The sequence below is a fragment of the Lygodium microphyllum genome, chromosome 3 (genome assembly GCF_053477565.2).
Source record: "Lygodium microphyllum isolate KBCC chromosome 3, Lygodium_microphyllum_v1.1.10, whole genome shotgun sequence".
NCBI lineage: Eukaryota > Viridiplantae > Streptophyta > Polypodiopsida > Schizaeales > Lygodiaceae > Lygodium > Lygodium microphyllum.
In genome coordinates this window covers 49,278,263-49,291,957 of record NC_141137.1, presented here as the reverse complement: position 1 = coordinate 49,291,957, position 13,695 = coordinate 49,278,263, and positions in this window count along the sequence as shown.

Genomic DNA, 13,695 nt, shown 5'->3' with positions numbered 1-13,695 from the left:
CATGAGATATTTGAATGCATTATTGTATGATGGACTGATGTGTTGTTTCTTTTTCTGCAAAGTCCGTTCGATGCTCCTTTACGGCGGGATGAGCTTTCGGGGGACGAGGATTTGTAGCTCGCCCTTGGATCCCTTGAGCTCACACACCTTTATTTTTGAGTCGCCTGATCTATGTAGACATTTTCTATGTATTAGTGATATCTTGTCATGATTATACCAATCACTTTTTATGCGATCATGTATTTATTTCATGTATCAGTTTTATGATTTCAGTATACTTTTTTTTTGTTTGTAAGCACATTGTATACAATAGTGCAAAAACAATTTTGTATGGCTCTCATAAAGCACACAGCGCTATATTAGCGTCGCAAATTTTACTGCTTACATCGTTATTGGCATCTTTATGTACGTCGCAAACCGTCGGTATTGGCGTCGATATCAGCGTCGCAAATGTCGCTATCAGTGTCGGTATTGGCGTCGGTATCAGCGTTGATAGCGACGGTAATACCGACTGTTCTATGGCGTCGCCAATAACGACACTTTTTGCGACGACGGGGATAAATTTTGTTATTTGCATTTTCGTCGCTTTAAACGTCGGTATAAGGCCTATATCTTGTAGTGTTATTTTTATGAAAATTTTGGTATTTTTTTCCTAAAAGTTAACATGGACATTTATACCTATGGTAGGCAATTCATGCACTGCCCTGCCTAACCCGCAGTTAACAAGATTTCAAATGCTTTTCCGAGTCTATTTAGACTTTAGAATTTGTATCGAAAAATTCTTATCAATGTCCAACAAGTCCTAAAGTCTTCCAATATTTATTTAATTTCCTAATACTGATAATTTCAGGGTTGTCAATTATTTCATAGTTTTCTTTGCTTCAACACTCTCGATAATTTAGGCTAGGCTTTATCTCTGACTCATTCATGGGTCAACTCATGATATTGATGCTCTTGCTAATATAATCATTAATATTAACATTGCATGTATTTTCAATAAGAAAATAATTTTTATTTTATTCTACTTATATTCCATGGTTTAATCGACGATGTCCGACCATTTGTCAAACTTTCAATGTTATCTAAAAAGATCAATTTTCATTTAGCTATGTCCTAAGTGGAATGCTGTTTTTTTTTTTTTTGAAAACTTTATTCTAAGCAATGCAAAAATCATAAGTGCAAATTTTCTTTCATCTTTCATACATCGAATTATATTTCCACGCATCTAGTATATATTTTCTTATGCAATTTTCTATTGATTTAATGCATTGATTAAATTATTATAAAAATCATATGAATCTATTTATCATTAGAAAAATAAAATAGAGACAGTCACTTTCAAGAAAAAATTATAAAATATTCCCTTCCCTAACATTGTCTATCTTTTTTCTGATATTATGATCACAAGCATTATTAATGAAATAACAATAAATATAATTAAATAAACCATAATTAAGATATTTTCTTAATAATACCATATAATCCTTTTCCAAGTGAAAGAGTATTTTCGCTGAATAGTTAATTATTATATACTTGGGCTATTTTCATAAGCGACTGTTCATATGTATTTTCTTTAAAATGCGTTTATAATCATTTAAAGCCAATTATAGTGATAAGCTTATAAAACATTATTTTTTTCCAAACCAACGAGATGTTACCTCTCTCAAGTTTGCTATAACGAGAGTTTTGCCAATTCCTACCATGTCATTTTCTCCATCGGCCACGTTCTTTACTTCCCTTGCTTCAAATGGGCTTTTTGAATTTCTATGACCTTCTAGAGCCATGGATGTCAGGTGAAATTGACATGGTAGTTCAAGGAGAGTTGGTGGTCGTCTAGAAAAATTTTGCTAGTGTTTTCTTAGGGATATGGCTATATGGGAGGAAGGTGTAACATGGGGTAGAGAAAATGAAAATGAGGTAGAAGAGGGGTATTTTCCTCCTTCAAGGCTCAAGCTACAATGGAAAAGAGAAGTGGATAAACTTTTCCATCATCAGGAGGTCTTCCTTCTTGCTTTCTTTATGAAGGAAAGGGGGTGTATTTATAGCCATGAGGGGGAGCATGCAGTGGACTCATTCTTTTGGCTACTTATTAAGAGCTAAGTAAGCTTTATTAAAAATACATTTTGATTGTCTACCTATTGGATGGTGGCATGGGGATAATTTTAAAATTCTTTCTCTCCCTCTAGGCGTAAAAAAAGTCATGATTTTTTGCCTATTTTTTCAAAAACGTCTTTTTTTCTTCAAAACGACTTCATCTGGTGGTTTTTGGCCAAGTTACCTCATGACTTATCTAGTCTATAAAATCATGTCATACTCTTTGATACTTCACTTACTCAATATTAATCTTGTTCTTGCGTGTTCTTCATCTACCGATTAAGGCTTTTAAGATTTGTCTTGCGGTTACAAAATCAATGCGATCTTTGACACATTAAATGGAATTGGGAATGCTAAATCAAATATAATGCAAGAAAAATTATAATCAATCCGTTGATAAACAACAATAACAGTAAGAAATGACATCGAACCCTATTGAAAAAATAACAAACAAGATAAAATTCAAAGAGAGATGGGCACTTGTGTTTTGCCCAAAATCTAGAGCTGAATGGAGAAGAAAGTGCAAAGGTAAGCAAAATGCTCAAAACCCTAATTACTCTCACCAGGGAGCTTCAATGGAGACAAAAATTCACCAATATAAAGAAGATAGGGAAAGTGTTATGTTGCTCAACTTTTGGGTCAAACTGATTTCATGAGAGGAAAAAAAACCAAAATTGAAAATTCTCCAAAAAAGGGGGGGAAAATACAAGGTGAGAGAAACTCAAAACTTGTGTACTATTCATTCTCTCTTTTTTTAAATCCCCCACTATCCCTTTTTTAAATAAAAAAACCCAAGATTGACGTCTTTGCTTCTTGTTGGCTGGGAACATTGAGGTGTCTTCTCATGTCAGATTGCAGAATTAATTTAATGCAAGACTCGATATCAAGAAAATTACATATGGTCACTTATGTGATAGCTCGACGAGTAATTTTTAAAATGCCTCAAGCCCGAATTCATTTTTTGATATAAAGCGCTGTGGCGAGAATATTACATCCTCTCCTCCTTAGAGGAATCAAGATGTCCTCACCTAAAAAAGAATTGGGAAATTTGTTATTCTAGAGCTGTCTCTTCTATCCAGGTAGCATCCTCCTCAAGATAGTCTTTCCATTGGATAAGATACTCTCTAATGGTTCTGTTTCTCAAAGGTTTCTCTTTTACTTCTAGAATCTTATCAGGCTGGAGTTCAAGGGATCCTTGACTAGGCATTACAATTTTCTGGTCATCAAGAATATGATCTTGATTGGCCACATAAGCTTTTAGAAGACTAACGTGAAATACATTGTGGACTTTCACATGATTAGGAAGTTGTAGTTTGTAGGCATTTGAGAACCTTGTATGGTCCATAATACGTTGGACTCAAATTTTTTAACTTTCCCAATGACAGAGAACTCTTCTTTGGACATACACGGATGAAAACCATGTCTCCCTCTTGGAAGATATGCTCTTTCCATTCTAGATCAGCATAAGCTTTCTAGTGGTCTTTGGTAGCTTGGATGTCTTGTCTGATAATTTTGACTTGATCATCCATGTCTTCTAGCATTTTTTTAGAAGCCTTAGCCTTTAGGGTTGGATCGGAGAAACTCAATGGCGTCAAAAAATATTGCCCATACAATGCTTGAAATGGAGTCATTTGAATACTCTATTGATATGATGCATTGTAGGAAAATTCTACTAAGGGCAAATACTGTATTCACCTTGTCGGTTCTCTGGAACGGTAAGCTCTCAATATATCCTCAATGACCTGATTAACCCACTCTATTTGACCATTATTTTGGGGATAGTAAGCTGTGCTAAAGCAAAGTTGGGTCCAATTGCTTCAAATAGGCTTCTCTAGAAATGTGATGTAAACAAAGAGTCACGATCACTAATGATTTGTTTAGGCAATCCATGAAGCCTAAAGATTTCTTTCACAAACAGTCATGCAATATTTGAAGCTTTGTAATTGGTCTTGATTGGGATAAGATGAGTGATCTTACTCAGTATATCCACAATCACCATGATTGAATTTTATCCTCCTTGAATAGAAGGTAAGCCAACTACGAAATCCATATCGATGAACTCCCATTTCATCTGTGGAATGTCAAGTGGCTGAAGCTTGCCTAGCATTTTGACATGCTCATCTTTCACCCGCTCGCAACTTAGGCATTTAGTAACATATCTGAGTACATCATGCTTCAGACTTTCCTTGTAGTAACTTTTCTTGACTGCATTAAGAGTTTTTGCATAGCCAAGGTATCCTAAGAATGGGGAGTCATGGGCATTCCATAATATCTTCTTTTTTAGCATTTGACTGAGGGGAATGCAGAGCCTTGTTTTGAAATAGATAAGTCCATCATCCATAGTGAAATTTTGGTATTTGACTCTGAGCTTAGGATCAGTGTCCTTAACTAGGATTTCTCTAAGCATTAGCTGATACTTAGGATCCTTGTGTGCCTCTTCTTTGGCTAGCTCAATGATTGGATTGCTAGGCATCGATATCATGGTAGCTAAAGTTTCTCCTTTAGATGGATCTTCCATGATAAGTGCATTCAAGAAAAGCTTTACAACTTAATGCATCAGTAATCACATTCTCTTTTCCAAGTCTGAACTTGATTTCAAAATCAAATTCTTGCAAGACTTCAATCCACCAACGTTGCCTCATGTTGAGGTCTAGTTGAGTAAAGATCCATTTGAGACTTTTGTGGTCAATGACCAAAGTAAGCTTACTTCCAAGCAGATAGTTTCGCCACAATTTGAGAGCATGGATCACAGCTAACAGCTCAAGATCATGGGTGGCATAAATCCTCTCATGGATTTTCAGTTTCCTTGAGGAATAGGCTATCGGATGACCTTGTTGCATAAGTATACAACCTAGTACAAGAGAACTTGCATTTGTTACGACGTCAAACTCTTTTTCTTGAGAACTCTTTTTCTTCGCATAGAGCTTGTGTGTCCGCATTCTGCTGTCCAACACAATGCGCAATTACAGCTCATGGTCTTCATCTCTCTTGGAGTATATTAGGATATCATCAAAGGAGACTAAGACAAACTCATCAAGATAAGGTCGAAAAATGTCGTGCATTAATCTATTAAATGTAGCAAGGACATTAGTTAGACCAAAAGACATTACAAGAAATTCAAAGTGACCATATCTGGTATTGAAGGCAGTTTTGGGGATATCTTCTTCCTTGATCCTTATTTGGTAACAACTAGATCGAAGATTAATCTTGGAAAAGATTTTCACCCCTTGTAGCTATCAAGTAGCTCGTTTATTCTTGGGATCGAATACTTATTCTTGATTGTTACTTGGTTTAGACCTTGGTAATCAATGCAAAGGTGAAGAGTTTTGTCCTTTTTCTTTTGAAACAATACTAGAGCTCCCCATGGCGAATTACCGGGTCTGATGTATCCTTGATCCATTGAGTTGCTCTTTCAGCTCAATTGCTTCACGGATAGACATTTTATATGGACTCTTAGCAATTGGAGCAACTCATGGTTCACGTATGATCTTGTGATCGACTTGTCTTTGAGGTGGTAATTCGGTTAGCTCTTTTGGAAATATGTCATCATATTCTTTCAGCCAATATGGCTCTCCCTCATCTTATTTATTCTACTCAACCTAATTTAATTTTATGAGATACACAGCTAATCCTTTTCTTAATCCTTTTATTATATGATATGATTTTGTTAATTGTACCTTTGATTTTCTTGCCTCACCTTGGGTCATCACTTTTTTTCCCTTTAGGTTTTGAAAAGTCACACGGCCTTTTCTGCACTAAATATGTGCATCATTGGGGATTAGCCACTCCATACCTAATAGATATTCGTAGGCCCCTATATTCACGATCCTAAATCCCATTTCAGAGAGATTGCTTCCGATGATAAATGTCAATTTGCAAGTTTACTAAGTAGACATGATTTCTTTTCCATTGGCAAGTTCCACAAGCAACTTAGATGTAGGTATTGTGTCTATACCTAGTTTCTTGGCACACTTTGGTGACGTGAACGAGTGTGTACTTCCAAAGTCAATCAGAATTTTAAAAGGCTTACCCTGATATTCTGCTGGTGTTTGAATCACCAAATTTTGGCGATTTGGGCCTTTCTTATGGAGGGTGGTGTGAACTGATGCCCTCTCCATATCGGCTTCCATAGTTGGATTTCCCTCTTCTTCAAGCTCTTTAAGAATCACAGCAGATACTTTTCTTTTTGTAATTGAAGCTTTGTTTTGACCTCTATACTATCCTTGGTGAGGAATTTGGCCAAGCTTTGGGCACTATCTTTTAAAGTGGCCTGGCTCTTTACAGTGGAAACAACTAGATACTCCTAAACTACTTCCCGTAGTACGTATGAAATTTCCCAGAGCATTTGTCTTGGCCCTCTTTCCTTGACCAAGCGGACGCTGACCTTGGGCTTGCTTAACATAGCTCCATGAAGTCCCTTTGTTTTGATTCCAAAACCTATTATTCATTGTCTTTGACTGAATCTCCTAAACAAGAGGTGCCACGTGAATCAAAGCATCTTGCAGATCAATTGGCTGCATAGATTCAAGGCATGTGTTCAAAGGAGCATTCAATCCATGACAAAACTTAGACACATGCCGAGCAATAGTCATAGAAGGTGCATATTTAAGCAGTGAAATGAAATTTGAGTAATATGCCTCCAAGCTCATTCCCTGTTGTCTTAAGTAAAAAAACTCATTCATTTTTAGTGTGTGGTAAGCTAGGGGCAAATATCAACCATGCATAGCTTCTTTCAGCTTTTCCTAGGTAATAGCTGTCTCAGCAAGTCCTTGGTCTTTACACCACTAGTTCCACCACAGGTGTGCCTCATTAGTCAATTTCAACTTGGCGATCATAGCCTAATTAGGAGGGGTAGTTCCCAGAGCAGTAAAGTAGTCCTCCATGGTCTCAATTCAAATCTCTGCCTTGGCTTCAATGTCTTTTCCCTTGCCATCAAATTCCTATGGGTTAACCGGCTTAAGGAGATACTTCTTCTCATAAATTTTAGTTGAACTAGCGATAGCTATATTACCCTGGGTTATCATAAGTTTTAGAATTAGTTTAGTGTTTAAACTTTTCAGCTTTGTTTTCACATTGACATATCTTACTAGTTTTGTAAAACAATGATGGGCAAAGAGCACAATGTTTTTACAAAATATAGCCGTTGTTATCTTTTATTATCAATAGCCATAAGCTATGATTTTTACAAGTAAGGGATATTTAAAAATGGCATATGTTTACAAGTAGAGATACATCAACATAGATAGGATAGGCTGGATGCTATGTATAATTTTCAAAACAAGATCTCATTATATCTTTCTTTTGTAGGGATGGATATCAGTTACATTCATGTAGAAGAAAGTAGGCCAATTGTTGTTTATGTCTAGAAACCTATACTGTGGAAATGGCAGATCTAAAAAATCATGGATACAGTAATCTCAATACTTGCGATATCCTTGGATTATAATCCTGTCAGTTGGGATTACCTTTAGTACATTGTCATAGACATAATGGTCTAGATGTATCTGTCAACCACTAGTAATCATAAGTGGATTCGTTCTCGATGGACTAAAGGCCTCAACTACTTTTAAATTTTCAATCCATTCAAGCCGTTTTAGATTAGTCTGCATGTTGAAGAATCGATCGGCCTCGATGTAACAATAACGCTCATCCAAGAACCGTCTTCTTTCATAATTCACAAGGGATGGATCGTATAGGCGATCGAGTATTCTCATCATTTCTCTCCTCCACTTGTCATCCATGGAGTTCAGTGTGCAGATGTGTACATTGCTCGAGAAAGAAGGACCTCGTTTCATACCTCATTATTCTGTAGAAGTTTATCCCTTAACAACTAGCATGCTAATTATTACTTAGAATAGTTGGTCTTAAAAACCATAGATATTCTAAATTTCAATTATGCTCTGATACCACGTGTCATGTGCCTACCTAACAATTCCCTGGCAACATGTTTTAGTGGTCCATTGGGAAACAATCTTAGACGGCTTCACTCGGCACTCACAAGAATGCATGGCATCTATTGTCCATCGGGAAACAATCTTAGATGGCTTTGCTTGGCACTCACAAGAATGCATGGTGTCTATTGTCTAGGTTTCCTAGAGTTCACCCCGTAACGGAAGGTACCGACCGTCCCCATGAGGATTGACATGCAAACTCGAGGTCCTAATTTGACAACTGAGGTCTTGTTGCATCAATTTGATCCATCACAGGTGTCCCACAAGGGCTTCTCATCCGATTAGAGTGATCCTAGTTACCCTTGGTTCATGGAGTGCAACACTTTTTTCCACCAACTGGTTAGGATTCAGGGAACCTTAACGGAGTTCTAGCATAGCCGATGCACCTTTTCTCTAAGATAATTGCTGATCAAGGTTTTAAGACCCGACCCTAGGTAAGTCAACATTCGGCTCTACCTAATTTTTCCTAACTAACATTTTGTTCAATCTTTAAAGAGAAGCTCCCAGCTTACCGGGACCACCCATCCATAGTAGGACGGATTCGATCCCACCCACTTCCCACAAAGGGTTTTCTTTAGTTTTCTAATTACATATCAGATTAAGTTATGACATATGAAAGCAACTTCATTAATTAACCCGTTATCATGGGTTCCTTCGCATAATTTTATGGCACAACACAAAGACAGAGAAAACATTCTTTTGGCAAAACATATTTTGCAAAGTTATTTACAATGTTTTTCCCCTTCTGCCTATGCAAAAGATAAACCTCCATTCACTGAAAAATCCCTTCTGTCTGTGCAGAAGAAAACAAACCCTCCAAGATTTTTGTCCCTTCACTAGTACCGGGAACTCTAGGATCCCACCCTAATTCACGTGAGGATCAAGCAATTCCTAGGAGCGATCGAGAGATTTATGGCCAGAGCCTTGGTACCCTTGCCTCCTCTTGCCCTAACAGATTCCTCACCGAGAGATCTCTCACCATCGAGGCCGGTCCAAAGCTCCTCGCGGCGATACAAAATAGTCCCCCTTAGAGGAGAGTTCCGCGTCTAGCCATGGGGGAGACATATCACGATCTTTCCTCTCATTATCCTGATCATATATTTACAATCAAATCTAACTCTTGTGCGAGCACAATCAATATTTTGTGTGTAACCATCAATGCATGCACAAAATAAAAAGGAAACAACATCAAGTGTTTTTAGCATAGGAAGCAATCCCACCCAAATCTAGGGTTTCCCTTCTAAGGTCCCACCTTATTTTAAGGGTTTCGGTTCATGTTTGCAACTTTATTTCGGGATTCGCAAGTTATTTCACGAATCTGAAGTCTATTTTATCTTTATGAAAATTTTGGTATTTCTGTCCTAAAAGATAACGTGGGCATTTATACCTATGGCAGTCGATTCATGCGACGCTTGCCCTAACCCATGCTTAGCAAGATTTCAAATGCTTTTCCAAGGCTATTTAGACTTTATGCTTTGTATCGACAAATTCTTATAAATGTCCAACAAGTCCTACAGTCTTTCAATATTTATTTAATTTCATGATAATGATAGTTTCACGGTTGTCAAGTATTTCATAGTTGTTTTTGCTTCAACACTCTCGATCATTTAGATTAGGTTTTGTCGTTGACTCATGCATGGGTCAACTCATGATATTGATGCTCTTGCTAATATAATCATTAATATTAACATTGCATGTGTTTTCAACAAGAAAATAATTTTTATTTTATTCTACTCATATTTCATGGTTTAATTGATGATGTCCAACTTTCAACATTATATAGAAAGATCAATTTTCATTTAGCTATGTCCTAAGTGGAATGCTGATTGTTTTTCTAAAAACTTTATTCTAAGTAATTCAAAAATCATAAGTGTAATTTTTCTTTCATCCTTCATACATCCAATTATATTTTCATGCATCTAACTTATGCGCATCTAGTATATATTTTCCAATGCAATTTTCTATTGATTTAATGCATTGATTATTTTATGATATTATCTAAATGATTTTCTATAAATTATTATAAGACTCATATGCATCTATTTATCGTTAGCAAAATGAAATAGAGATTCAGGAAAAATTTATTAAATATTCACTTCCCTAACACTATCTACCTCTTTTCTGATATTATGATCACATGCATTATTAATGAGATAACAATAAATATCATGAAATAAACCATAATTAAGATATTTTCTTAATGACAAGCGTATAATCCTTTTCCAAGTGAAAGAGTCTTTTCACATAATAGTTAATTATTATATTACTTAGGCTACTTTCGTAAGCGATAGTTCATATGCATTTTCTTTAAAATACTTATAAAATCATTTAAAGTCAAATATAGTGATAAGATTATTTTTAAAATTTTCCAAACTGAGAAGATGTTACCTCTCTTTGATTTGCTATAACAGGGATTTCACCAATTCCTACCACGTCATTTTCTCCATCGACCATGTTCTTTGCTTCCCTTGCTTCAAATGGGCCTTTTGAATTTCTATGATCTCGTGGAGCCTTGAATGCCAGGCGAAACTGACGTGATAGTTTAGGGAGAGTTGGTGGCCGTCCATAAAAAAATTTCTAGCATTTTGCTTAGCGATATGGCTATATGGGAGGAAGGTGTAACAAGGGGTAGAGAAAATGGAAATGAGGTAGACGAGGGATATTTTCCTTCTTCAAGGCTCAAGCTACAATGGAAAAGAGAAGTAGAGAAAAATTTCCATCATCATGAGGTCTTTCTTCTTACTTTCTTTGTGAAGAAGAGGGGGTATATTTATAGCCATGAGGGGGAGTATGCAATTGACACATTCTTTTAGCTACTTGTCAAGAGCTAAGTAAGCTTTATTAAAAATGCATTTTGATTGCCTACCTGTTGGATGGTGGCATGGTGATGATTTTAAAATGCTTTCTCTCCCTCTTGGCATAAGAAACGTCATGATTTTTTGCCTATTTTTTCAGAAACGTCTTTTTTTTTTGCAAAACAACTTCATCTCATGGTTTTTGGCCAAGCTACCTCATGACTTATCTAGTTTATAAAGTCATGTCATACTCTTTGATACTTAACTTACTCAATATCATGCTCAATTTCGTGTGTTCTTCATCTACCGATTAAGGCTTTTACAATTTGTCTTGCGGTTACAAAATCAATGTGATCTTTGAAGCATTAAGTGGAATTAGGAATGCTAAATCAAATATAATGCGGGAAAATTTATGATCAAGTCGTCGTAATATTAGTTACAAGAGGCGTCTTTACTTCTTGTTGGCTAGGAACATTGAGGCATCTTCTCGTGTCGGATTGCAGAATAAATTTAATGCAAGATTCGATATTAAAAAATTACATACGGTCACTTATGTGATAGCTGGACGAGTAATTTTTAAAACACCTCAATCCCGAATTCATTTTTTGATATAGAGCATTGTGGCGGGAATATTACACTTTGAGCCTAGGTATGCCGATAACCTTCTGGTAGGGCTAATGAACATCAAATAGAAAGAGAAGGAGGACATCAGAGACTATGTTACCCACGTGTGGAGTCTCTTCAAGAGGATCCCAACTAGTGAGTGACTTACCGACAGAGTGGTCTTTGCAATCTTCATCAATGGGATACAAAGTGAGGAACTCTATAAGGCCTTGGCAGGCAATTCAAGCTTGCAGCAAGATGTGCTAGTTGGGGTCTTTGATGAGGAAATCAGAGTGGATGACTAGCTCAAAGAGAGAAGCTCTTAGAGCTCTTGACCCTAGAGGAGACTAACACTAGAAACTCAGATAGAGTTTTAACATCAAGTGAAAGATTAGGCCCAAGTACTCAGATAAAGGAAAGGGCACTAATGCAAGTCAGGAGCTAGTCGAGATGAGGACAGAGCTAGCCAAATTACAAGAAATGATGAGACAAACAACACACCCTCACATCCAATGTGTGTATTGTGGCAAAAACCACCTACCAGCCGAGTGTCGGGACCCAAGGTCCCTATCTTGCGCCGACTGTAGGAGGTTCGGTCATGCATTGCAGACTATCGAGGAGACTCCCATACTCGCATCCATATGAATAGCCTTACCTAATGAATATGCCATAAAAAATTTTCAAAAGGGGAACCCCATTAGCTCTCCTAGTACCTAATGATGCCAAACCGGCCATTCCTAAGATGAAGATAAACCCCACACACATACCTAGACCACCTAGACCCTACGTAACCCATCAACCGAGTGACTGCGCAGGTTTGGTCATGCATTGCAGACTATCGAGGAGACTCCCATACTCGTATCCACATGAATAGCCTTACCTAATGAATATGCCATAAAAAATTTTCAAAAGGGGAGCCCCATTAGCTCTCCTAGTACCTAATGATGGCAAACCGGCCATTCCTAAGATGAAGATAAACCCCACACACATACCTAGACCACCTAGACCCTACGTAACCCATCAATTGAGTGCCGCTACAGTCTACTATGTGGAGGAGTTGAATGACAGAGAGCCTTACATGCATGCCTCTGTATTGTATGAAGAAGAGGGGAATGCAATCCTTATGGATTACTGACTTGTACTAGTGACGATGTTAGGTAGAGGTAGAGGCAAAGGCTTGGGAGGGTAGACCCATGAACCAATCTCATATTGGACTTCTGGACACCCAGGACATATCTCCTCGTGTTGCCCCGAACAAGAGCATACTAATTGGGAAAAGGCCAATCTTAGATGCATAGAGTGTGGAATCACTCACCTATTCACCGAATGCCCTAGATGAAGACCACCCTCAAGTGCAGTAAATGAACCATTTGTACCATTGGGGTTTCTTGGAGTTGAGACATTTAATGGAGAGCACACACACATCCTATTGCATGTCATGACCCACGCACAGACAAAGCAAGCTAGCATATCACTACATGGACCTAGCAACTTAGATACAGCCTCAATTGGAAAGAAAAGTCGTAGACAAAGGAGAAAGAAAGCTAATGCAAAGGTCATGCTAAAAACTGAGAGCGCCATGACGTTGCATGCTGGAGAAAAGGTGATAAACGCAAAAGTAGAAATATCAACTCCAAAGACGATCGAGAAGGGGAGTGCAAAGGTTGGGGAGTACCCCAACCCAAAGCACCAACTCGAGGCCATCGAAAAGGTCAAGGAGTGGGTAAAAGAAGCCTGAGAGCACCTAAAGAATACTAAGCCCATATTGAAAGATGAGATCGATGATCTCTCAAGCACAAGCACACCAGTCTCACCTCCACGACTAAAGTCGAGAGACATGTGCACAAAAAATGCCCCTTAAACAGAGCCTACACACTACGAGCGAGCAAACTAGTCAGGGCCATTGGCCAAAAAATGTAGTGTTAGGAGAGAGACAAGAAACTAACAACCTCCTCACCACGCTTATGACCACCCCAGTAAATCTAAGCCTAGGAGATCTTCTTAGGCAACATGTAACGCTATGGCAATAACTGAAGCAGTGGGTCGAAGGACCAATGGAGCAAGGGGCAGCTAATCTACATGATCATAATCGATAACTCAGATATACACTCGAACACTACACTCAGTGCCAAAGTCCTTACACATTAATACTTTTTGGGAAGGAACCGAAATGCATGCAGTCTTACCGATCCTAGCTCTAGGAGACACCACAAGAAAGGAAATTGTAGATACACAAGCAGGAGTTAGTGTGT